Below are 25,623 nucleotides of genomic sequence, written 5' to 3' on the forward strand. Positions count from 1 at the left end.
TGTCCCTTAGCACCTCGTCCACCCGTGCCTTAAACACCTCCAGGGAAGGTGAATCAACCACCTCCCTGGGCAGCCTCTGCCAGTGCCCAATGACCCTTTCTGTGAAAATTTTTTCCTAATGTCCAGCCTAAACCTCCCCTGGTGGAGCTTGAGGCCATTCCCTCTTGTCCTGTCCCCTGTCACTTGGGAGAAGAGACCAGCACCCTCCTCTCTACAACGTCCTTTCAGGTAGTTGTAGAGAGCAATGAGGTCTCCCCTCAGCCTCCTCTTCTCCAGGCTAAACAACCCCAGCTCTCTCAGCCACTCCTCATAAGGCCTGTTCTCCAGCCTCCTCACCAGCTTTGTTGCTCTGCTGGGTTAGGGGCATGTGCACTAAGCTGTGCTCATCCACACCAAAGTGAGTCATTCTATTTCAGCCTCTTACTGAACATAATGCAATGTTACTCTTCTGCGTGAGCTTCAGCCTGTTTCCCTCACGTGGGCCATGTGGTCTTACAACAGTGTATTGGGCGCTGTGAGACTGAAGGCACAGGACTTAAACCAGACATGTGCCCAAATCCTACTAACTGTGCGGTACAGAGGAAGTTCTTCACTCTACATTAAATAGTACAATGCAAAAGTAAGAGGAATGTTAAATAGTAGAAAACTAAAGTTTGCTGGAATGTCTTCTTGACCCAACACTGGACTCCCCACTCATTCCATGAATGCTTCTGTGCCTAAAAAATCCCCTGCAAAGATCTCCCTGAGGCTAGAGTTGGTGAAAATGGTGAACTGTCTGAATGCCCAACACTCTCTGGGCACCTCAAGGCACCTGAGGTCCAACCCGTAGCTTGGCCTCCTTATGGAATGTGCATTTCCAAATGGGATCACAAGTGTGTTTGTGGCAATGTCACAGTCAGAGAGACTTGGGAGCTAGGGTCACTCTAACTGATAGGTGTGCAGCCTCTTTCCCAAAAGGGTACTCTAGTTGTCGGGCCATGAGTGATTTTTGGAGAAATCTCACATATATGTCAATACAAACCTGTGTTCAAAGGTCAACAGGATGAGGAAACTCATTATAAAGCATAATGGAGCTTGCAGCAATCTGTAAATCTAATTGAACATGATCTGAAATGGGCTCTAGACATTAAGAAAACACAACTCTGTAACAGCCCTTTGTCTAAACTGCAGCATGGGAATGAGGTATCAAATCCAGTATGTCTTTGGCGTCGATTTCTTTTCTTCTTAGCTCAACGTTTTTTTCTCTGCTCAGCATACTTACCCAACCAGCTGCAAACCTCCCCAGAGTCGCAAACATAGTGATGAGTCAGTCTAATGTAGTCTCCAGCTCTTTGCCTGGAAATCAGGCAGGCTTGCTGATGTTACAGCATCAAATCAGTTTCTGCTATCTTTCTACAGCTTGCTTTCACCCATGTTGCCAGGACCTGATTTTGCTCTGATTTACACTCAGAAATTATTGCTCGTAAATGACTTGCAATAGTGAAAAGAACAGAAAAGGTTTGTAGTAGGAAGGCAAGGAACTAAAACAAATGGAAGAGCCCAAACCTGCCTTGTGCTGTCTGGTCAGCTTTAATTCACAGAGGAGGTTTGCAGGGGCCGGAGCCCATGGGCAGCTACAGATGCCAGGCTGCCAGTGCCAGCTGCCTGTGGCAGCCCCAGCAGGGGCACCTGAGCTGCTTGCCCAGCAGCTGCCTGAATGCTGCAGCTTAGAAGGGGGCACTTTGCAGTCAGCAATACTGTCAGTAGGTTGCTGGCAGCTCAGGTCCAGCTGTCCATACACCAGCCACAGGGTGGTCAGCTGGGGCAGCAGCACTGTCAGCCACCAGTGCTCACACATCATGGACCATGGCCCTGCAGTGAGCTACCCAGAGGAGCCTCTGGCTCAGCTCCTCCTGCAGGGTAGTGAGGCAAAGGTCCCAGTTTGCCATGGAAATGAGTAGCACAGGTAGGGCAGGATCTGCACCAGGAGCTTCTCTGCCCATAGGTGTCTCCTATAGACAGAAATAAAACGTGCTGTAAACTGAACTCTGATAACATTGTCTTGAAAGGCAGCTGTCAGGCTCTGAACTGAAGGAGACACAGGCATGTAAGTCATACATATGTCACAATAAACCTGTGCTCAAGGGTCAACAGGATGAGGAAACTTGTTTTCAAGCGAGATGATGTTGGTATTTATATTTGCTACTTGGCTTATAGTAACATACATTCAAGAACAACACAAATGATCTGCTTTACCACTGTCATATCACAAATAGAAGATTTTTATTCCTTGCTTGTGCAATGTACAAGCGTATTTCAGCTTGCAGCAACCTGCATATTTAACTGAATGTGGTCTGGATGCAGCAGGTCGTGTATGAAACCAGGTTTGTGGGCAAGGCAGGTGAGAAGGCAGGAAGGCACAGACGGCCAACAAGGGTGGCAGCACCCACCCATCTTTCCAGCTGTGCTGATCTGGACTCTTCACAACTTTCTGTCCTTCCACTCTCATGGGATGAAAAGACACCTGAAGATGACATTTCAGCTGCACAGACAAAACCAAGAAGACTGCAATTTTCACCCTGAAGAATTCTACAGTCCAAAAAGCCCCTGTGCTGGCTTTCAGCGCAGGATGAATTTCAACTCTTTAGGAAAGAAAAATTTTCAGTAGAGGCAAACACATTCTTACTGATGTTAAGCTTCCAAGAGTTAGGCTCAGAAATATGCGTCACTTTCTCAAGTTTTTTCTGACTGAAACCCCGAATTCCAACACTTACTTTGGAGGAAGATGAGTTGTGCACTTCTCTTTCAGTGCCCAGCCCAGCACTGACCCAAGCTGCCTGTAATGCTGCAGTACTGCACATGCCCACCCAGCAGGGCTACTGTAAAGCATGCATTTTAACAGTTATAGGTCATTTTGTCCTCATCTACATTATAATTTTGCTGTGCATCATAAATGCAAAACGAGTTTCACTTCTTCTCCTTCTGCCTTTCGTTTATTGCATTTACATAAAACTGTCGAAAATTTATGATGATTTTTATATCTTTATTAAATTAATTCATTCAGCCACCAAGGAGATGACATTTCTGCAGTCGTGCTGTTATTTCCCAAACCCTATTTTCTGCTGTCTTTGGCCTCACTGAAGTGGCACATTTTTCATTAAAAGTGGCAGTACATAAAGTCATTAAGGTGACAGTAATGTACCATTATAGCTGCTGTAACAGTGCTGGTGGTACCTTTATCCTTGGGTCATCTGAAGCAATTATTAAGTAAGCATCTAGAGATATTGAATGACTTAGAAAACTAAGAGTTGCCTTGTCTTAAGTACCTCTTCTACACAGACAACACAGAAAGCTGATCTTCATAGCTCAACTCATCTGGAAAAATCAAAATAGCTATCAAAGACTACAAGCAATACAGCAAAAAATATTAAGGCATTCTTTCCTTTGTCTCTAGTATTCCTCATAAACCAAATCTTTTTTTTACTCCCAGCAGCATGTTTTCATTCTGAATTTTGTCTGCTTTAGTGATTAAACTTGCTTGCTAACCCAGAGGGCTCTGCTGATCTTCCTGCATGTGACAACTTGTCATCAGAGTCACAATGACTCTTGTCCTGTGGGGAAAACTGGATGCAGAAGCAACAAATAACCTCAAGAAGTGGGAAGTAACCTTCTAACAATATAAAACCTGCCTACTTCCTTACCTGTACACCATTTAAAACATATTGGATGATTCAAAACTTTCTAAAGAGATACAAGTCTTATCCCTGAACCAGTAAGCTGTGGGTATTTTTCAGACAGTGGTTTTGGACCACTTTGCAAGTGAGGGAGAAATAATTTTAAATTCACTTCCCAAAGCCTCTGAGCAAGTCTGGAGCTATACAGAGCTACTGATGTCTCTTAATACTGTCTGAACTGGCCATATATATTACAGGCCAAGCTTTCTAGCAATGTGTCTCAAGGCAAACATTTCACCTTTAAAAGGATGTTAATTTTTATCCCTATCGGGAAAATAACATCTCACAGTCACTTTGTACAAGTGGCACAAGCACAGCAAAACCAGTACAACCCAGTGCCACCAGTGCTGTAGCATTTCCTTAACTAAGTCTGTATTTTTTGCTACAGCGAACTTTCAAAAATTGTTACAGTCAACATAACTTAGGGTTTTCAGGGTCTTGTCTTAAAATTTACAAGGGTTCATTGCAGAGATTTTTTTTATGGTGGCATTCCTGAATAATTTCTTATTTCTTACATTTTGGGATTGCTGTAGAACTTCATTTTTTGATATCACATGCTAAGAAGTCCTGTGCACTTCACTGTGACAAGTACAGAACACAGCTGAGGATGTAAATTCTGCAGGGCAGGAATTGTGCACACTATACAATGAGTAAACGAGTTGAGGCAGGATCTTGTAATTCATCACTTTAAGTAGGGCTGGTAGCACACTTCTATATCTTATTGTACAGACTTAAAATTTAAAAAAAAAAAAAAAAGTACTTACCAGTCTGTAACAGTAAGGGCAGAAATCTTTTATTCTGGAAAAGAAGGGGGTGGTACTAGCTCCAGCTGAAATTCAGTAGAAAATTGCAGCCAAATGGTTTGACCATTTCCAAAGAGCAGCATTGGGATCGGCATGCTCTCCTCTTGCCTGCTTGTGTTAGTGTTTCCAGAAATGGTTTGTTTGAACAGCTGCAGCATCTCCCTGCTGTACCACAGGGACTTGAAATGTCACTGGCGATAGAGGGGGGAAGGCAATAGTCTTGGGTTTTTGGAGCTAACGCTTTGAAACGCTTTCAAATTTGGCCGCATTATGAACCTTGCAGGTGATTTAAGTGTGTGAGAGTAGGGGAATAGGAAAAATATGCTATGCTGATGTTCAGCACCATTACACCTGTGCCAGCTCAAATGCCAAGCCCCCTCCACATACACTCTGAACTAAATGGGGTAATTACCTGTATCATATCTGTGGGCCCCCACTGAATTTGCTGTGGGGAGGTTAGAATAGATACACATACATATGCCCTCAGATTTGGGAGAGGAGAGGCTGCTGAGGGAAACAGCCATCTGAGTGCAAAGTTTCTGGAGAGAGAAAGAAAAAAATTATATTCTGCCTATTGACTTGGATCTGCTTGGCCAATGAGAAAGAAGACAGGGGAAGGAGGCACCTTGCCAGGTGATAGAGTGTTGATAGCAATAAAACTTCTACAGTTACCTGCGATAACTGGCAGTGCAGTGAAACAATATGCATCCTGTGAAGATGTGCACTGAGCCAAGGAGGTGCATCCAGCCACAGAAACCTGCTCCAGAGCTCAGACGAAGGTGGGGCACGTTGAGTCATGCAAGAAAAGTCAAATACAACCTCTCCTGTGTCCATTCCCTGGAGGAGACTGTGCTGGGATCTTTATGGACAGCTAGTGTTGCCTCCTGTGTAAGTCAAAAACACCAACTGCACCTTTGCTTCTTGCCCCATCACTTGGTGCTACCTTCGGGGTGTAGGAAGCCGCACTTTGCTGCCATGGGGAGCTGCATTGCCACAGTTTAGTGACCATAGCAAGTCACAAATCTGCACTGCTGCTTTGCACAATCAGAGACTGGGGGTTCATGTTCAGGTCTTTTAACAGAGACCAGGCATATCAGTCACGGCTTGCAAATGGCTGTTGTCAAAGGGCCCAGGGACATACCTGCTGTGACTAACACCAGTGCTGGCTCTTCCTGGAAGAAAAAAACAGGTGACTTGAAAAGTCTGTGTCTCCTGCAGCACAAAATAGATTACTCTTATGTTTCTTCTCTACTGTTCTCCACCTGAGAAGTGCCAAAGTACAGGGGGGTTGCTCTGGATGGCTTCATGTACAATAGTAAGCTGTGGTAGTATGGATGTCTAGGGAGATGAGATGAAGGGTGCTGCTTGGCTGCGGAGACAACTGTGGTGACTGATGTTGATATAGTTAATGAAGGGAAGACCTGTGCTGTTCCAGAGGGCAGCCAAAGAAGCAGACACACAACTGTGTTTAGCTTTCAAATGAGGCAGAATATTTCACTTAAACTGATTTCTTTTTAACCACAGCTTTACAGCAAGCAAAAATTGCACTCAAAGCATCGAAGAACATTCAAAATTTGTGAAGATGGGGGTTAATAACATAGTTGTCATTACAAATATAAAATAGATCTTTCAGCTCTGTACTTCAAAAAAAATGGTGGTTCCCTTTCTGTCCTGTGAGCTGTATTCTCAATTGCTTGTTCCCCTTTCATTGAAGGTCTTGCCCTTGCTGCCTCACAGTGTGACTATGCTGATCTTCAGGCTATATCATCCAAAGCACATACAGATATCTGTGTGCATATCTATATACGCTATTTATATATCTGTATATGTGCAGATATATGTGTGCATATATCCATAGATAGAGGAGGCGAGGGCATAGACTTTTGCCTTCTCCAGAGCTAGTAATATTTATGGTGATTCCTGCGCTGCCTATCTGTTTGGATATCTTATATGTCCTTGGTGTAAGCTGGCTTGTCATCATAACTGCTCCCTTCAGCTGGCTCAAGCATCAGATACCTTGCTAGTGCTTGTAGGTTTTAAACAGAAGAGTTGCACCTTCTGATGACTTTCCTGAAGCCTCAGCTCCAGAGACCAGGGATTACAGGAGAAACTTTATTTTCTCATTTTTTTTAACTTTCCTTCTTTCTTTTCTTCTCTAAAGTAAGCTTCAAGCCTTTTGGCTACAAAAACACAGACTATACATAAGACCTCAGATACCAGAAACCAGTTACATTTCTTACCTCTGTAAGATCTCGTGGGCTTGAATCATGCAATTCATCATTTTTCAGTGTTTCAGATGAGAAATAATAGAAGTGTGTTATTTTATAAGCTGTTCTCTGTTTGGAGGCCCTTGTTTACTATCTACCAATTACTTGGTAATTTCTTCTGCATTCTTCATTAATGATAATAAAGGCCTATTATGCTGCCTGTTTAACTCATTTCTTTGGACCATTACTTTTACTGGTAAGAACTTGTCTGCCTTTGTGTATTTTTTAATTCAAGCTTTTTATTTGGTATATCTTTATTGGTGTGGTCAGAAATTATTAGGTTTTAAAGGTGTTAATTAATCTAAGACCCTCTCTGTCACTGTTTACTTCACTTCAGAGCTTTATCTGCATAATTCCTGACTTTACAGTTCTCTGTGTGCATATTCAGTGGAAGTACATAGCCTCAATAGCCTCTTCCATGGACATTAGACTTCTTTTCCTGACTTGTCCATGCTTTCAAAGACCAGTTACACATAAGAGCAAGTCTTATTCCAACTGATAGAGCATAATCTATTTGGCATTGCTGAGATCAGTCAAGACAATTTATTGGTTCTTATTTAAGGTCTGCATGAGAACAAGATCTTTTCCCATCAGTCTTTCCAGCAGTCTCTAAAATGTGCCATTTATTGCTCTTAAACTTCTGGTTAAATAATATTCAATCATCTCTGAAGCAATTTCAAATGGAGAATGTTCCTAAGGACAGTTAAGAGTCAGCAATGCCTTTTCATGGTGTGGGAATGATATGAATGACAAATGATGAGTGAAGACACCATTAAGCTTTATAATTTCTTTAGATGAGTTTGCCTGACACCTGTTTAAATTGAACACTAGCATTTGCAGAGTGAATATCAATTCTCCCCACAAGCCTTCATATGGAATTTACAGGCAGAGGAGTACTTTGATTGCACAATTAAAAAATTCCAGAAGAAAAATCAAGTTAGCATTATGCATAAGCTGTGAGCAGTCACTGTATGAAATCAGCCTTAAATGCTCTGCAAATATGCGATTCAAGTAACTGAGGCAGAGTAAAAGCAGCTATGGGAAATTTCAGTGTACCCTGGACACGACCTGCAGGTCTTGGTGCACCATATGGTAAAAAGCAAGATATTTCAGGTCAAAGTCACACTGACCTCATCTGTTCACAAATACCCCAGCTCCCCTCTCATATTAAGGGGTCTTTAATGACAGCATCCTAATTACTTCTAGCTCATTAGTGTGCAGCAGAAATACTAGTTCTGTTACTGGACAGATGTCGTTTCCCAGGTCCAGCTGTGCTGGTGGAAGAGGTCACCTTTCCTAGTCTGGCCCAGGTGGTCACTGCTGATCTCTTGCCCAAGGTCACCAGTCCCTCAGTCTTACCAGTGCAAGGGCTTCTAACCCAATTCAGTCAAAATAATTTTAAACTGTGCACTTCAAGAATATTTGATCTTAGCAAGAGAAGCAAGAAAATTTAATTTCAAATATACTTTCCACCTGTAAATCTGCCCACAATCTTTGGCACTCCAGCTTCTAATGAGGCCACAAAAAGACACACAGTCAAATTGGGCCCCCACTCAAAGGTTGAGGTCATCTGACACACGGCAGTCACAATTGAATTGGGTCTGATGTCTCAAATATTTATGCTAATTTCAGACATCCCTTACATTTCTCATATGGGCAGGTACTTTTAGAGAATTCCCTGATTCAACAGCTGTCTTGGTTGGGATAGAGTCCATTTTCATAAAAGCTGGAAGGTGACACAGCCAAAGGGGTGTTTGATACCATGACATCATGCTCAGTAGGTAAGAGTGGTAGTTGCCTGAGGGAGAGGTGTATGCAGTTGGGGTGCAGTTAGTGACACAGTTTGCAGCACAGGCACACTACTCAAGATTCTGTATCAAGAGCACACAAGGCATCAGTTTTCCAGTTGATGAGTGGTTTGTGCTGTGTATCATTTGCTTTGTATATCCTTTTATTGTTATTGTTTCTTCTTCTCTTTTCCTGTCTGGATAAACTGATTTTATCCCAGCCCATGAGTTTAGCCTTCTTTGTTTCTGATTCTCCTCCCCATCCTTCTGCAGGAGCTGGGAGGAGTGAGAGAGCAGCCATATGGTTCTTTCTTGCTGGCAAGGGCTAAACCACGACAGTAGCCCATCTCACTTAAGTTTCAGTGTCCTCAATGGCAATTCAGTCATAGGGATGTACATGTGAACGTAATTTGTCCTTCAAAAATTGGGAAGAAAAGTGAGAAAAGGAGAAAAAAGCAAAAACAGAGGCTGAATTTTCTCAGAGCAGACTTAAAATAACCCTTGACTTTTCCAACTCCATCATGATTTGGCAGAACATCATAGGCAACAAATCCCATCATGATGCCTCATACTGTCCCTTGTGATCAGTGCAATTAATGAAAGCATTTTCTAAAGATGTGCAGCTGGATAAGCGCATACTAGTTGCCTGTGTGGTGCATTTGATGCCACAGAGCCAAGTCTCACATGCCTGCCATGCAGGCTGAAGGTAGTAGCTCTAGGTAGCATCTCCTTGCCAGAAGAACAGTAGGCTTCAAGATGTGAAATAAAACCCACAAATCAAATAATAGTGGTCACATCTGTGATCAATGCCATCCTTAGGAGTCCTGTTGGATCTTACTTCAAATATGCAAATGACTCACTTTTGTAACAAAACCTGATTGAAGGGGTCCATTTGGTTAAAGGATTTTCTGTCTTCAGAATTCCTAGAAGGTGAAATGTGAGTCACTGCTAGGCCAGCCCTTTCTTTAGTCATTTACCTATACCTTGTTTTGCGCAAGCTGCATTTACATGCAAAGGGGTCTCCTGGAAGAGGTTTCTGATATCTGTTGCTTTACTGAAGCCAGCAAATTTCTCCCTGCTGGATTTCTGCACCGCAAACATGATCTAGATCTGTCTCTCAGGAGCTGAATTTCAATAAAAATGAGTTGACAGCTACATAGTACATGTGTAGCAAGAAAAGCAATGGAATAAGGGTAACAGTTTATCTGCAGAAGTAGATACAAGCATTCTAAATAAATGAAGCAACTGTTAATTGTTTAGACATTCAGAGGTTTTGTAAACATTTCATTAAATTGATGGGATGTTATGTATCCTTCCAACTTTTTATGACATAAAAATTTATATGGATATGTCCTTCAGCACTTCTCTCTTCAGTAATTTATTTCCAGGCTAGTTATGGCACTGAAACATCTAGTTCCCAATTAGCCAACAGGTCAAGGACTTCTGTGAACATCAGTTTTGAAATTCCTAACCAGAGAATCCAGAGCATCTCACCTCCAGGCCTAGACAGTACGTGTGCTTGTAAAACTGCTGCAATGAACTATAATCATTTATTGTTCTTCAGTGGAGAGTCTAACCTAGAAGAAACTGGTAAGTATCATAAGTCATTGTCAAATATTTTTATTTTTCTAAGGAAAAAAGATAAAGCTCAGCATTGTAAGCTAGTACCTACTTAGAAACAGGAGTTTCTAGGTCCAAAACAAACCAGAGCTAAGGGCTAGAGACCCACTGCCTTTAACTGCTTTTGCATTGAAATGCCTACTGATCCTAAATGCAACATCTACCACCATCACTCAAGGGAAATCAGACCAAACCATCCACAAGCAATGCAAAGCCCACATAAACTCAGGCATTCCCTTTCCACCTCCAGTTCTCTGATGACAGCTTTTGGGGTGATTTCTTAACAGCCAGCAGAAAATAGCAATTAATTCTCACAGCAAAGAAAATTGATCCTGAGTAGAGGTGGTTTTGGTTTATCCAACAAAGTTGGAAAAAAGAGAAAAATGCATCCTCTAATCATCTGGCTGAGGTTGCTAGCACAAGCTCTGGTGATCAATGGCAGTACTGTGAGTTTCTATGAAAATAAAACCAACCCTCAGAAAACGACTTGTATGTTCCTCTGCCTCTGCCTTGATTAGGTCCACATCCCAGATCCTTGCTGCTTGTGCAACTCCCGGAAATATGCAAAATTCAGAAGTGAAGCAAGTGCTGATGCCTATGTCCCAATATCTGTATACTTCCAGATAGTTCCCTGTTTCCCTAACGTTCTGGTTTCAGCTGGGGAACCAGACAGACCACAGAGCTTATGCATTACAAGTTTCTTGAGTCTAGATTCAGGTAAAGGAGCTAGATGAGCAAGACCTTACTATTGTTTTCATATTCAACCCATGATTTAACCTTTGTGGTCTTGGCATTACCTGAAGTCTAAACTGCTTTCTTTATTTTATTCCTTACTTGTTTCTGTTTGATATATTAGAAAACCATGGAAGAGATCAAGAATTCCTTATAAAGACCATACATTCTGTTAAACTGTGAAGTCACTGGGAAATAAAAAGATGTTTTATTTTCCCATTCTTAAGATAGTGCAAAAAGTAAGTTGGATTGGAGGAAAAAAATCATGAAACAAACCTAAAAACATATCTCTTTCCTCGCCTGTTCAATTTAATTGCCTTATTTTAAGTCAGTGTGCTCAGAACAATATTTTTCCAGAAAGACTAGTCTGCCAAAACTGATCAGTTGACACCCAGGAAGGTTCCTCTTTTGGTCACACGACAAAAACAAATGATGTCATTATGATAAAGCTTCCTGGTAAGTCAAGAATATATAAAAGCACACCTACTGCATGCTGCTACCCAAGAGTAACAAAAGCAGGCAGAGAGATGACACATGCATTACTGTCAAAGGCTGAAGACTAGGTGGAAAAGGTGGCAGGATGTGTTTATTGTGCTTCTTTGGAGGGGTAAAATGAAGATAAAATGGGATAAAGGAGGTTCCTCAGACTATAAGAGTCATACTTCTGTTAAGCAATGCTGTCAAATGCCTAATTATTGAAATATGTGAGGAACAAAGTGCAGTATCAAGGCAGCTATTACAAGCCCGTTGTATCAGCAGACTCATAAACCTAAAAAGAAGCGAGGAAACCATTGTGAGAAGCTGAGGTCAATATCAGAGCTCCATCATTTATTTAAAGATGCATCTACAAAGTAGTATAAGGAAATTGTTAACACTATCTTGATCCATTCACTAATAAAACACAGTAGTATTGAAAGGAAGTGAAGATCACACAGAGGACAGGGAACCTTATAGTTTCCCTGTATGAGCAATACCTCAGTGCCATTATAGCAGTTCAGCTGTTCATCTTTGCACTAGATAAGGGCTACACCTGCCTCTCTAATGCCCAGGCAGAAAACCATATTTTAAATGCATGAAAAATAGCCATTTCCAGCTGCTTTATATCCAGGGGCAAATAATTCCCAGCAGTTATACCATACATGCAAAGTCTCCAAAGCAATATCTCTGCATCAGTATTTCTGCAGCTCTGTCAGTTCTGTAGTACACACAGAACATAACGCAGGAGATTAGACATTTAACACACAATTTCTAGTAGCTGACAAGTAGTAATCTTTGGCTTTCAAAGATTTGGCAGGGAGCCATTTAAGTATTATAGGCTGAGCTGTGAAAGAAAACTGTGTTTTGAAATCCCATCTTTATTAGTTAAGCTATTATTTTTAGTATTCAATTATGGTACAAATATGCAGCTTTCATAACGCAAAATACTATTTCAAAGTCTTTTGACAGGATTAAATGCAATGTGCCTCTCTATTCAAGTACAGTTCTTCAAGATACCATCATGCCCTGAAATCCTTCTGAAACCTACTGACAAGGAAAAATGAAGGGGGTGAGACCTCTAAGCACATCACAAAGGATCAGACAGGCCTTCCTCCTAATAAATAGTGGTAATAATAATAGGCAAAAATATAATCTCTTCTGGGTTATTTCTTGGAGAAAGACAAGCCAGCAGGATGGCCCCTCCTTTTTACATGAATAGGAAAGAACAATAGTTAGAAAAGAGTAATTCTTGATAAGAAATTCTAAGGAGGAGAAGAGGTAGGATGACAACTGAGGAGGAGCTGTCTGTCTCAGTAATACTGCCTTGTTGATCTTCCCTCCCTTCACCATGTGGTTTCTATTTTCTTGTATTAATCCCTGCTTCCCCTCCCAACATTTTTTCATGTGGTTGCCAGTTTGAGGTCAACAAGCATTAAGAATGGACTGAAAAGAATTTCCAGGATGTTTTTTAAGACTATTAATAACTTCAGCAGCTATTCAAGCAAACAGCACACCATGTTCATTGTACTCCGGAGTGTAAGCTCATTGCTTGAGGAGGCTGATTCAAAGTTTCCCCAACTTGCAGATTGTCCAGAAGGTCAGGTATGGCACAGGGCTTTGGAGACAAGATGTCACTTCCAGTAGGATGCTGAAAAAGAAGACAGTACTGTACCCATGAATAGTAATGTTTTTCAAAGGCAATACGACTCACAGGGGATTTTCAAGTGCTGTCACTTTGAGTGCTGCACTTCTTAATTTCAGGGCAACCCACTGCACAGCAGGCATCCTCAAAGCCCTGATCTCTAAGGTATTCTTCAACAATGTGTGGCAAGACTGAAATACCTTTAAGTGAGATCTGCAGAAGACAGACAAGCCAGGCAGGCTGCCAGAGGCTGTGGGGGGAGGTGGCATTTCTGGCAATATGTGCTTTGCAGTGAAAGCCCCAAGAAACATCCCTCACTACAGTAATGCAAGGGGATTCAGCTGGGACTCTGAAAGGAGTAAGGTAGCATCAAACCCACAACGAAGTGAATTACTTGAAGTAAAAGAGATCTGATCCAGGATACGCAGGGTAACACACCTCAAAATTATACTGAAACCTTGTGTGGGGCAGACTGTCCACAGGATGATGACCTGTGCTTCAAAGAGCGCAGAACACCTTGGCTTCACGAGTCCCAGTACACTGCTTTAAGCAACAGAATGTGCAAAGTGGGAAGACATAGCCAGTCTCATTCCTAGCTGTCTTGTGTGAAGCCCAGGCATGAAGCAGCCTGAAGATGCCAGGTGTGGCTGCTCACACATGAACAGATGTCTCTGCTCATGTGTAATCTCATCTGCTTCCAAGGGGATTGATCATCTGACCTTGAAATGCCTAAAAACAGGGCCCAAAATCTATTTCAAAGTTTATTTTTATGAATCAGAGAATGATGTTTATAGAAGAAGAGACTAAAACTTGCACAGGAGGAGAAGAAACACCACACCAAATTTCAGAGTGAAGTACAAGGCCATAAATCACATGTCAGAAAGGGAATACTGGGGAGTTAAGTGATAAATTCAATCTCAGAAGAATACATGCTTGATAAAATGCACTATCTTGGACTCCTACAGAGAGCAGCTTTTTGGCAGCCAAGGCTGCCTAAGAAATTATGCAAATAATGTAATTTTTTGTTCCCAAAGGCTTTTCTTTATTGATTTTGGATTTCATAGAAAATTTAAAAAGCCAAGGTATACTTAGAAGTGATACTAATTTTCTTTCTTTCCTCCCCCCAAATAAGACTAGAATAGAGAGCACAATATTATTACAAATATTTATGTATTTTTTTCTGGCACACAGAGTTAGGTCTGATTTTTATGTAAGCACCAACACATCTGATCCGAGTTGCAGAAGCTTCCAGCACTCATTCAGAAAGGCCACCAGAGCCAAGGCTTGACCCAAACCTTCAGCTGACATGTCAAAGGCTGGAGGGTGGTAAAGAGGACTCCTACAGAGAAGGACAATGCTCCAATAAATTATACCTCTAAAGATACAGCTGAATTGTTCCTCCTCTACTGGAACTGCAGCCCTTTTTCTTTTCCAGTTCTCCTGCCATCTGTAGCTCTGAAGAAGCACCTCAGTCCTGTATACATTACATCAGCTTACTCCAGTAAAGATTCTGGCCTAAGAAAAAGAGGAACAATGGAATTTGTCTGGTTGGTGGCTATAGATGCCCATAGTACAACACATCACAATGTCATGGGGAAGATGCTTTCTTATTTTATTGACCATTACAGCTAAGTTTAGTGCCCATTTCCTCAACAACTCGCTCTTAGTGGATACTGTTAATTTCAAGAGTGATTTCCCAGTTAAATGAACACTAAATACATAAAATAAACAAATTTGGTTCACTTGGTTCACTTTACCTACTCCCTTTGCAACATCAGAACTACTCTCTGACCTTCCAGGGCTGAGAGTACAGGCAGCAACCATGACTAGAGCACCATGATCTGACAGAGGCATGGGTAGAACGGGAAGAGCTGCAGTGCTGAGCTGGGCTGTGGATTTCTCTTGCTGGACTTTCCTCCAGGTTTATTTGCTACTTTTGGCAAGTTATTTAACCTGTGCCCTGGGGGCCCAACCTAAAGGCAAAGTGGTGGTAATCGTCTCATCAACCATGTTTCTCCTGGTTTTTCTAAATGTTCCTCAGGTTGGGGACCTTTTCTCACTAGACCTTGTTCCAGCCATGATCCAAAGGGGAAGCCAAATGCCTGTGTGGCTTTTCTGTACTGTATTGGGCAGCCTGCTCCCATGCAGAGGAATGTGCATTCCCCTCTCCAGGTTAACTCTCCCTTATTTCACTCTGCATCCATTCAATGACTGCTCCAACGGATTTGCATTTCAGCTAGTCTGACGCTCCCAATGTTATTTACTTGTGTCTAATGGCATTTTTTTCTACTGCATGGAGATGTTTTCATTAACTGTGGTTAAACTCCAGCTAATGCTGTTACATGATCCCTACCTTCACTAGCAATTGCAGCGGAGTTAATATTGCATTTTCATTTCCTGCCTTTAAAAAGGAGACAACTGCATTGTTTCAAATTGCCCTGTGCATAGCACATTCCCTTCATAGTTTTGCAAAACCCAGGAAAGCTTGTGAGATATGTTAAAGGTCAACAGAAATATATTCCTCACAGGATGTCCCTAGAACAGCAACTCCATAGAAATGTTTGTGGCGAAGCTTTGGGCTCTGGTGTGTATGTGAGTGTGAGTGTTCAGGGGAAAGCTGGCAAGAGCCATCACACTTGGAGGGGGAGGAGGAAAGAGAAGAAGCAGTACTGGTTTGTTCACAGCCAATCTGCAACAGGTAGAGAGGAACAGATTCTGTATCTTCCAAGCTAAAACCATAGGAGGATGCCTGGTAGAGACTGCACACAAATTTTGCACACCTTTAAGAAGCCAAACATTGTTGCAGACTTGGATGTAGCTGTAAGTCTGGACAGAGGCATGGTATGTTCTTCTGATGGCTGTAGAGAGACAGCAGCTTCTACATCTTACCACTTAGCACAAAGGGGCTACACCTGTACATCTATCCCTCAACATCACACTCCTCTTGGAGGCATCCCTTGCCTAGTGCCTCTCTCCAGGCTGGATCTCTCCAAAAGCTCAGCTCCCACAGCCTCCATCTGCCTTCAGGAGGCAGAATAGTGATGAAGGTCCTTCTTTGGGAGTCGAGTTCCAGAAAGGCCAAAGTGCAACATTCTCTTCCAGCAGCCACTTACACAACCCAACCCTCTACACACAAGCCCGTATTGCATGCAGTATAGAGAGAGTATGGGGTGTAGCCTCTTCAATTCCCTCCAGTAAATGTGGTTATCACAAATTAATTTTGTGGGAAGTCATAAAGAGTGGAACAAACTTTGGGCAAAGGCATCGCATTTTCAGGTCTAAAGCATGCACTTATATCCTGAGTAGATTAGGATTCAATTGGACATTGAGCTGCAGTCCAGGGTGCCTTTTCTGTTCATTTTCCCCATCTGTTTCTGGGACAGAATTTGGATTCATGCAGCAGATGATGGAGTTCCTGAAGACATGCTATAATCTTTCTCATAGAGATGATAGAGTCAAGATGCCTAACGTCAGAGCCAGAATGATGCTTCATTTCTGTCGTCTATGGTGGCTAATCACTTCTGAAGCTCGTGGACTCAGCTAGGTACCATTTGCTGAGCTGTTCTGATTTACAGCTGCAGTTAATTTTATTTTAGACAGGTGATTGTTCATTCTGTTTCACTGACTTCCCATTCCCAGATTTTGGAAGACCACAATGGCTTTTTATGCTAATTAGTTTCTGCTTCCTCAGCTTCTCACACAAACATTTAGCACAAAGCACAGACTGCTCTTTCCTCAGCCATCTGGCAGAGAAGCTGAAACCAACAATTTTCCAAGTCAAAAATCACGCATCTGAAAATAACGTTAATGTATTCTAACCATTTTATGTATACAGAAAAAAATCAACAGGCAAGTCAGAATATGAAGAAGAGGGTGTAGGAAGGGTGCACTCTTCACCTTGCCATTCACCACCCCCAAACAATCAGACCAAGACTGCAAAATTAGAAGCTCAAATCCACTCTCCCCTAGAAAAGCAATGCTGCCTGCAGCCCAGCAACTGCTACACCAAGATCAGGCATAGAAATTGGGGTTTTTAATGAATTTGTGCTGACAAGCGGAAATGAATCTTTATACTTCAATATACATAGAACCATAGAAAGGTTTAGGTTGGAAGGGATATTTAAAGGTCGTTTAGACCAATCTCCTTGCAATAAGCAGGGACATCTTCCACTAGGCCATGTTGCTCGAAGCACAACCCAACCTGACCTTGCATGTCTCCAGGGATGGGGCATCTCACATCTCTGGGCAGCTTGTTCCAGTGTTTCACCACACTCATTGTAGAAAATGTCTTCCTTATATCTGATCTGAATCTACCTTCCTACAATTTAAAACTCCAACCTGTTGCAACAAACCATGCTAAAAAGTCTGTTCCCACCTCTCTTACAAGCCCCCTTTAAGTACTGAATGTTGACATAAAGGTCTCCCCAGAGCCATCTCTTCTCCAGGCTGAACAACCCCAACTCTCCAGGCTGTTCTCCAAGAGAGAGGTGTTCCAGACCTCTGATAAATTTTGTGGCAAAAAAATAAGCATATGCACAGCTCTGTGCCCAAGATGTGGATTGTTGGTTGTCGTCAGCACATTACATCCTACTTGCCTTGGTAATAAAGCCTTTCTAGCTAAAATGCCTTGCAAGCCCCATAGTCTATACTTTTATCATTTAGGGCTGGACAGCCTGTCCTGCTAGTGAAACAGACTCCAGTTTCCTGGAAGACAGAGGGTTTAGATAAGACTGGCAGAAAGGAGAATGATAAGACAAATTACTGACTTGTGATATGATTGCTTCTTCCATATGATGCAGCTACTAAGAGAAATCAGTTCGTCTGTTTCCAGCTTCCTGGAGCCCCCAACCATCCCAATGTACAGCAACAAGAGGAGGAAGACACTGCTGTGTTTCACATCAGCGATATTCCAAGAGGTAAACACAACTGCACTCTGCATTCAAGGTACATCATTCAAAAGGATGTGCACAATATGCATATGATAAACTTGTGCTGTATACATATTCATACTTCTCATATTTACCTGCACAGCACAATATAACCCCCATATAAGTCCGTGGGAGTCTACTGTGTGTCCATCAACACTTCCGCTTTTGCAGGAATTTTGCAAAGAGGAATAGCCATATAAAATAATTAATGGGACAATCACAGTAATATTGAATGGTGAGGACTAAGAAACTGCTCAGAAGAAAGAAAATTAACATTTGGTAGAATTATTTTCGTCCCAGAACACCTTCACACAGAGGATCACTGGAATGGATGAATGTGTAAACTCTCTCTGACTATCCTTCCAGCAAAGAGATCATATATTTTTTCAATTTAAGCAAACATATTTCCAAAAAGTTTTCTTAGCTCAGCTTTTCTAAAACATTTACTGCAAGATCAGTGCTTGATACTGTCATTCATAATATGTGGTACTGTTTCACACGGGTCCCACTTGCCAGCAAAACTACGCAGGGCAGCAAGTGCTTTGCAGCAGATAGAAATCCGGTCTATTCCACAATACCTGTCTCCCTATCCCACTGTTTCTGTATGTGGCCATCAAAAAGGCCCATGAACAAACAATTACAGACAGCTGCCTCGGCATTTCCAACTCCAACTCCCCATACTCTGTGAATGTATCAAACCAGAACCACAGCACGCTGGCAGGAGTACACAATCTCCCAAGTAAATCTGAAGGGTTAAATTCCCACTGAAGACAGTGGGCATTTCAGTGTGCTGGGGACCTACTGGTACCTCTCCATTATCATTGTACCCCTTCTTCAGTAACAATAAGACAACTATTGAAAGGCAACAACACACTCTTTGTCAACATGACTGCGGTTAGAACAGTTTTCATAGCTTAAAAAATGCTGTGCAAAATTGGTCTCAGAGGAGGATATCATCCCTGTCCAGCCTGGGAGGATAGATTACCCTCAGCTTTCAAAAGCAGCAGTGTATCTTGTCCAGCCCTGTGAGCCAAGCAGATGGATGCCTGTATGGACGGTGTAGGGGTAGCCATAGTAACCATCATCCTGTGAAGCTCCCACACACATCTCTCTTTCTAACACAGCTGGAGAGAAAAGCCAACAGCCCGCCGCCGAGGTGCAGATATGAGCCCAGACTTTTACCTCTGAACTCCAACTGAATTTTCCATTCCTCTTCAGCTATTTTCTAATCTCACCTTGCTTGTTTATGCTTTATAGATGGTGAGTAAAATCCAGTCCCAGGGCACGATCCCTCAAGTGAACAGCTTCCCAGCTGCTGCAGCCCATGTTGTAGATGGATGCGCGCTGGCTGCTTTCTTCCCCTGCCAGCAGCAGGAAGCTCTGCAGCCTCTCCCAAGCTAGGCAAAGACCTCGACCTCAGTTGAACTCACCTATAGTGCTGCCTGGCACATGGAGAGAGGTCAGGGTCAACCCAGTTCCTGGCCTGTGTGCAGCCAGTTTTCATCAGGAAGCACACAGCTACGAGCAGCTTTGTGCAGTACCTGTCCCCATGGGAGCTGGGTGGAGGATGCTCTCATGTAGACACCAGTCTTGTATTGCAGAAGGGATAACAGCCCAGGGTGCTGCAGCCTGAAAGGCAGCTGCTAGGTTTGGATGCAGTAGAAGGCTGTTCTGTCAATGACTGATGATGTTTTCTACCCTCATCCTTCACTTAAGGTTTTATCATCGTTTCTATCAAAGGCAAAAGTCTCTTCTCAAAGTGAAATTTAATGGCACCTGAGGCAACTTGTCTAACTACCTTGGCTGCACTCAGAACAGTATTTTAAATTTTTAAACATGTCTATTGAAAATCAAATATAATTACTTCTATTTTATTCATAAAGGCATGTGGTGATAGGACAAGGGTGAACAGGTATGAACTGGTGAAGGACAGATTTAGACTAGACATTAGGAAGAATTTCTTCACCATGAGAGTAGTGAGACACTGGAACAGGTTGCCCAGGGAAGCTGTGGATGCCCCATCCCTGGAGGCGTTCAAGGCCAGGTTGGATGCGGTCTTGGGCAGCCTGATCTAGGGGGAGGCGTCCCTGCCCATCGCAGCAGGGTTGGAACTGAATGATCTTTAAGGTCCCTTCCAACCCAAACTATTCTATACTATGATTCTGTGATTCTATTAAGTCAGGCAACAAGAGCCTGTATTTCTTTCAGAACTATGGAATAGTTGAGACTGAAACCCTGAAACCTCTGGACACCATCTAGTCCGATGCCCTCATCACTGTCCTTTTATGTAGCCTGTACGTCATCAATTCGTCTATGAGGATATTATGGGTGACAGTGCTGAAAGCCCTGCTAAAGTCAAGGCAAACAACAGACTGCTCTCTGCTCATCCACTGAGCCAGTCAGCTCACTGTAGAAGGCTGCAATGTGTAGTCATTATCTTCTCTTTGTAAATCCATGCTCACCAGTCCCAGTTACCTTCTTGTCCTCCATGCATTCGGAAATGATTCCCAGAATTTGTTCTATTCCCTTCCCAGAGATCAAAGCAAGGCTGAATGGCATGTAGTACCCTGTATCTTCCTTCTTGCCTTTCTTAAAGTCCTCAGAAACCTCCTCTAGTTGCCATGAGCCATCAAAGGTGATTGAAAGCAGCCTCACCATGATATTTGCAGCTTTCTCAGCTCTTATGATTGCATCTGCCAGGTCCCGCAGGTTTCTCTGTGTCCAGCTGGTTTAAATGTTCCCTAACCATTCCTCCTCCACCAAGGGTAAGTATTTCTTGCTCTAGACTTTCCCCCTGGTTTCAGGGACCTGAAACGCCTGAAGGTAAATCTTATCTGTGAAGACCAAGTGAGTGAATGAATAAAGACCTATGAGTGCCTGCAGCCTCATGCTGAAAAATTGCTTGAATCTACGTGTGTTTGCTTTGTTTGGAGAAACTCTGAAAACCAGATAATTCATAATCATATTAAGTGATGACCAGCTTCTGCTGGTCACCTGATCTACCTTCAGGAGCTTAATTTGCACAGCAGTCATCTGGAGTCAGTTAGTATTGCCCTCTGCAGCTCCACCCTCCAAACAGTTTTTGGACCTCAGCCAAAACAAAATTAAAACACTTCCAATTCAGTTTTGTGAACTGCTAGAACTTGTTAATTTTAAAGCCTGATGACAATAAGTAGATTAGGTTAAACAGCCTGTTTTGAATAGCCTAATTCAAGTGTTCCCAGCACACAACTTCAAATACCATTGACTTGATTAGCATGCACTGCAAGAACAGCCATAAACTACTGAATGTATTATGGTTGTCACTTCTTCCCTTCTCACCCTTGTGAAAATCTGGAATTAGCTAACACATGACAAATATATGAGAAGGAAGAGAGCAGGTAAAGGGGGATGGAAGCCACCCATCATCACCTCACAGAGCAGGAGCCCCATACAAGAGGAAGGTAGGTGCTGCACAGCCCTGCTCATCCATCAACACCATGGTTGCATGCAGTCCTGCTGCCAGCACATGTATCCTGATGCATGCTTCCCCCACAGACTTACAGTTAAATAAACAGCCAACAGTTTAAATTTATTTGTATATTTATTTTACAAGGCACACATCGGACATCAAGTCCCCTCACATTAGTGGAATGGGTTTTTTGCCTTACTCTTCATTTCTCCTCTTCCCTCTTCACCTGAGTCTTGCAAAATTATATTTATGAAGCATGGAGGTATTAAGCAGGGAGCACTGCAAAAAGAAAAGCTTACAAAGAAATGAATAATTCCGTATTCATGGCAGGGCTTGAATAATGTTCCTAGAACCACACGCTGCGAAAGGAGGAGAAAACCAAATATTGAACATCTGCTCATTAAAAAAGCACCAGCCATCCTGAGCCCTGAAAGACACAGGAGTCCTGTGAGGAGAAAACACTGCGTGACCATGTAATTAAAGGCTCTAGAAGAGTGTCCCAGGTGACTGCAGCAAGACTACCCACACTTTGCAAAACTGGCAAACAGGAATGCAGCCCCCAGGCCACAAATTGTGCTGTGTTTGGTGCCAGGAACACCTTCCAGGGGAAAGCCAAGAGATCAAATGAAGGGACCGCAGCCACTTGAGCTGACAGGAGAGCTGGCAGCAGCACGTTTGACATCCTCTTGCTTGTATGCAGAGCTGCAACGAGATGCTTTGTGCTGGCACATATCTGGGTTCCTCCGGTGTTCACCAAAAATAAAAGGATCCTGAAGTTCCAGACACTGGTATGACTCCCTGAGTACATTGTTGAGGCTGGTGGTGAGTCTCTGTGTACCTTATCTGCAGAAGAATACAATTCTGCCAGGATATTTTAATACAGGCAAAATAATACACTCATCTCTGTCTCCATTCTTGAAAACAGTGGAACTATTTGGTAGCAATATAAAAATGAAAAATCAGCTTCAGGCAGACACTCAACATGAAAAATTTTACATCTGATGGGTATCTGGCACAGCCATCAACAGTTTGCAACAGAGGTCCATGACAGAAGCATTGAGCAAATACATTACCAATCCTTCCTTAAAATACTAATGTTTGGATTGAGAAACCACGATTTTACTGCTCTTTCTGTGGAATACATGTACTTAGAGGACATGACTGATCTCCAGATGTTTTGGAGAAGGAAGAGTAATTGCTGATGGATTGTGATCACTCTCAAAGCTTTCTGCAGAGAAACACTAGAAAAGGTGGCATTTTTGTAGCCTTCTGAAGTACAAGAATACCACAAACATGGACCAGCAGAACTGATTTTCTGAGCCTATAGTTACCCTGCAACAATTTTGATCCAGGTTAATGGAAAATTATCTTTAAATCTAATGAAGTAAAACCACAGAAGGATCCACTTGAAATTTCCTAGGAATTTAAAAACACATGAAGCTACTGCTGTTATTTTCTGTGTTTATTTTTACTTAATAAAGCTTTATGATGCACTTTTCAAGCTATGTAATCCATTGACACCTCTATCATACCTAGTCCTGTCTTCTGTGGGTTCAACAGTACCTTTTAGCCTACAGCCCAAGCAGGAGAAGGTCCAAAGCCACCTTCCTGCAGGTGTGAGAAGCAGAAAAAAAGTTCCTCAGAAATTCCCCCTCTCCAGCATGTAAGATTTATTTCCTGCTTCCGCAGCCCCCTGAGGAGGAACCGTGATGGTCCCTGTAGCTTCAGAGGAGCCAATTCTTGCCATGGTGCTGCACTCATCTTGTCTCTGGACATTTCCAGTCTGCTCCTGTCTGTCTTATCTTGGCTATCCACTCTGAGCCAAAGCCTTATCGTCTGCAGGTGACTCCTCCGAGTCACCATCACAGCTCTGGCACCTTTTGTTGAAGGCAACAAATTTCAAGCAGAAATTTCTGTTGGTTTTCTTTTTTCCCTTTTATCTTCTTCCTCCTCTTTTCTTTCCTTTGTCAGTGTGAGTTACAAATCCTGCAGAGATATTCTGCACCTATGGATTTCCTGTGTGATTAGCTTTAATGCAAGGGAGTAAATACTGCAGGTCTATCTATTAGTATGAATAAGTAGAAATGTATATTTACATCTATGCACTAACATAATTATATGTGTATATTTAGAGACAAAGCAGTATAAGTATACATAATTAGAAGTATGTAAATGCAAGGGAATAGCATGGATCTAGTGGAAAATATTTTTTTTTAAAAGAAGTATTAAGCTTGTAGATTTCACCATTGCATTAAGCATCTGGGGAAACAGCCAAAGTGTTCATTTTAATACCAAAGTAAAAAAACCACAAACTTCCTGTTTGGTTCAAATAACTGTGTGAAAAAGAGTTTCCCTGAGATAAGATTATTTGCTTTCGGAAACAAAAGCCTGTGTTAGCCTTGAACATGAGTGCCGACACTGTCTCCTGGGCAGCTGATGCCGCAGCCGCGGCGGAAGCAGGTGGCAGGCGGCACTCCCCAGCAAAGCTTTGATCTGCACCGACTGGTCCCTCTGAAATCATTCTGCACTGGAGACCTTCACTTCTGCATGGAGTGAAGATATTCTCAGATCTCATTGGAGACCAGGGCACACTCACAGCCCCACCTGCACCTTCCGGGAGCCAGGCGTCTGTCTTCACTGGCGTGCAGGGGAATACATTAGGAGGCTGAAGAGGCAGGGGGATGCACCACAGGGTGAGAACCTTCCAGAGAGGCAATTTATTTCATAGGCACCTTGCAAAGACTGGATGCTGCCACGTATGTATCTTCTGCATCAATGCATGGTTTACCTTAGCCATGCAACACAAAGGTGAGATACAGCTCGCATAGAGCTGACTAATTAATGCAACACATGTCATACTAAAGAGAGACAGTGTCTACCTCAATAAAAGATGCCGGTGGGCCAGGGTACCCACTAGTTTGCATCAGTTCAGCTCTAGGAGACATAAAGCTGCTGTATTTATATCAAGTGAGACTCAGATGTAATAACTAGCAGTAAGCCTTCAATGAAAAAAAACCCTATCTAGATCCAGGCACATTACTTCTCAGTATGTACCGCCATGGGAAATAAACATGCTTTGATTTTTTTTCTAGAGCCCTTGAGAAAGAGAATATCCACATTCTGGTACATACCAAACCATAATTGTCAAACTCTTAAGTCTTCAGGTACAAAATCCAAGCTGTGTATCTCTTCCAAAAGTACAAGAGAACTCAAGCTGCCCACTGCCAGGCATTTGCATCTGGATTTTTCTTCCCCTCAAGAGGAATATACCAAGAAGAGGAACATACTAAGAAAAGGAATTTAGAAAGACATCTTTCCTTCAAACTACATGGTATTTTCAGAATGGCTGGTGGTGCTGGCCTCATTTCGTTGTTATTGCTGCCTTGTGCTACCAAGGCAGCTTGAGTAAGGTGGGTATATTAGTTACCTTTTGAATAAAAAGCACACTCATATATGACTGGAACATCTTGCTCCGGTCTCATGTTTGTGCCCATTTGAGGTGTAAGCTGGCTTTCAGGGAGTTGTATCTATGTGTATCAGGGCTCCATTTTGTCCTTTAAAGGACAGGAAGGTGAAACTATGAACGGTTAATACTGAGAGGACAAAGACATCGCCGGGCTTCTGCCCCAAGAAGGGGTCAGGAGGGAAAACCAGGCCAACTAGAAGTTGTTGATTCGCCATCCCCTTGATCCCTGTTATGTATACTGACTCTTTCTGAGCATAAGTGAGGTAATATTACTATTATTATCATCTTACCTCCACCACACCATGCCTGCACGCCCCTTGTGCACTGGACAAAATGGCAAATCCTGGATGAGGAGGACTCTAGGCTGCCCATGTCACCATTTTCTTGTCTTCTTGGAATAAAGAGAGGTTTTATGAAAATTGCATCTGTTTTTATTTGTAACTTAAATGCAATAACCTCCCTTAATTTTCCCTTTCCTGCCTTCACAAAAAAACCACAAGCACCATTTTCAACCCAGCTACAAATACAAATGCAGCCTATTTGTATCTTCGGTTTCTCAGATGAGAAAACAAATTCGGGATATCCATCCAATCCCAGCCTCACTGAAATTGATTGCAGTGCTTGTTAGCCCAAAGCCTGGCCCTGTTGTACTCTCCAACATAATTCCCACTATCCTCAAAAAGATCCCAGACCTGGTGCAGCGACTCCCGCGGGCTTGGCACCAGGCTTTCAATCAC

General features: G+C 42.5%; 1 protein-coding gene across 1 annotated transcript in view; it reads right to left on the bottom strand.

The window, feature by feature from the left end:
- Nucleotides 1-328: 328 nt before the first annotated feature.
- Nucleotides 329-25,623, bottom strand: part of PHLDA1 (pleckstrin homology like domain family A member 1) — a 72,091-nt gene continuing 46,796 nt past the window's right edge. Inside the window, exon 3 of the transcript XR_011337510.1 lies at nt 329-339. The gene's annotated coding sequence lies outside the window, so the exon portion shown is untranslated. The remainder of the gene's footprint in view (nt 340-25,623) is intronic.

Source organism: Phaenicophaeus curvirostris, chromosome 1 (genome assembly GCF_032191515.1).
Source record: "Phaenicophaeus curvirostris isolate KB17595 chromosome 1, BPBGC_Pcur_1.0, whole genome shotgun sequence".
NCBI lineage: Eukaryota > Metazoa > Chordata > Aves > Cuculiformes > Cuculidae > Phaenicophaeus > Phaenicophaeus curvirostris.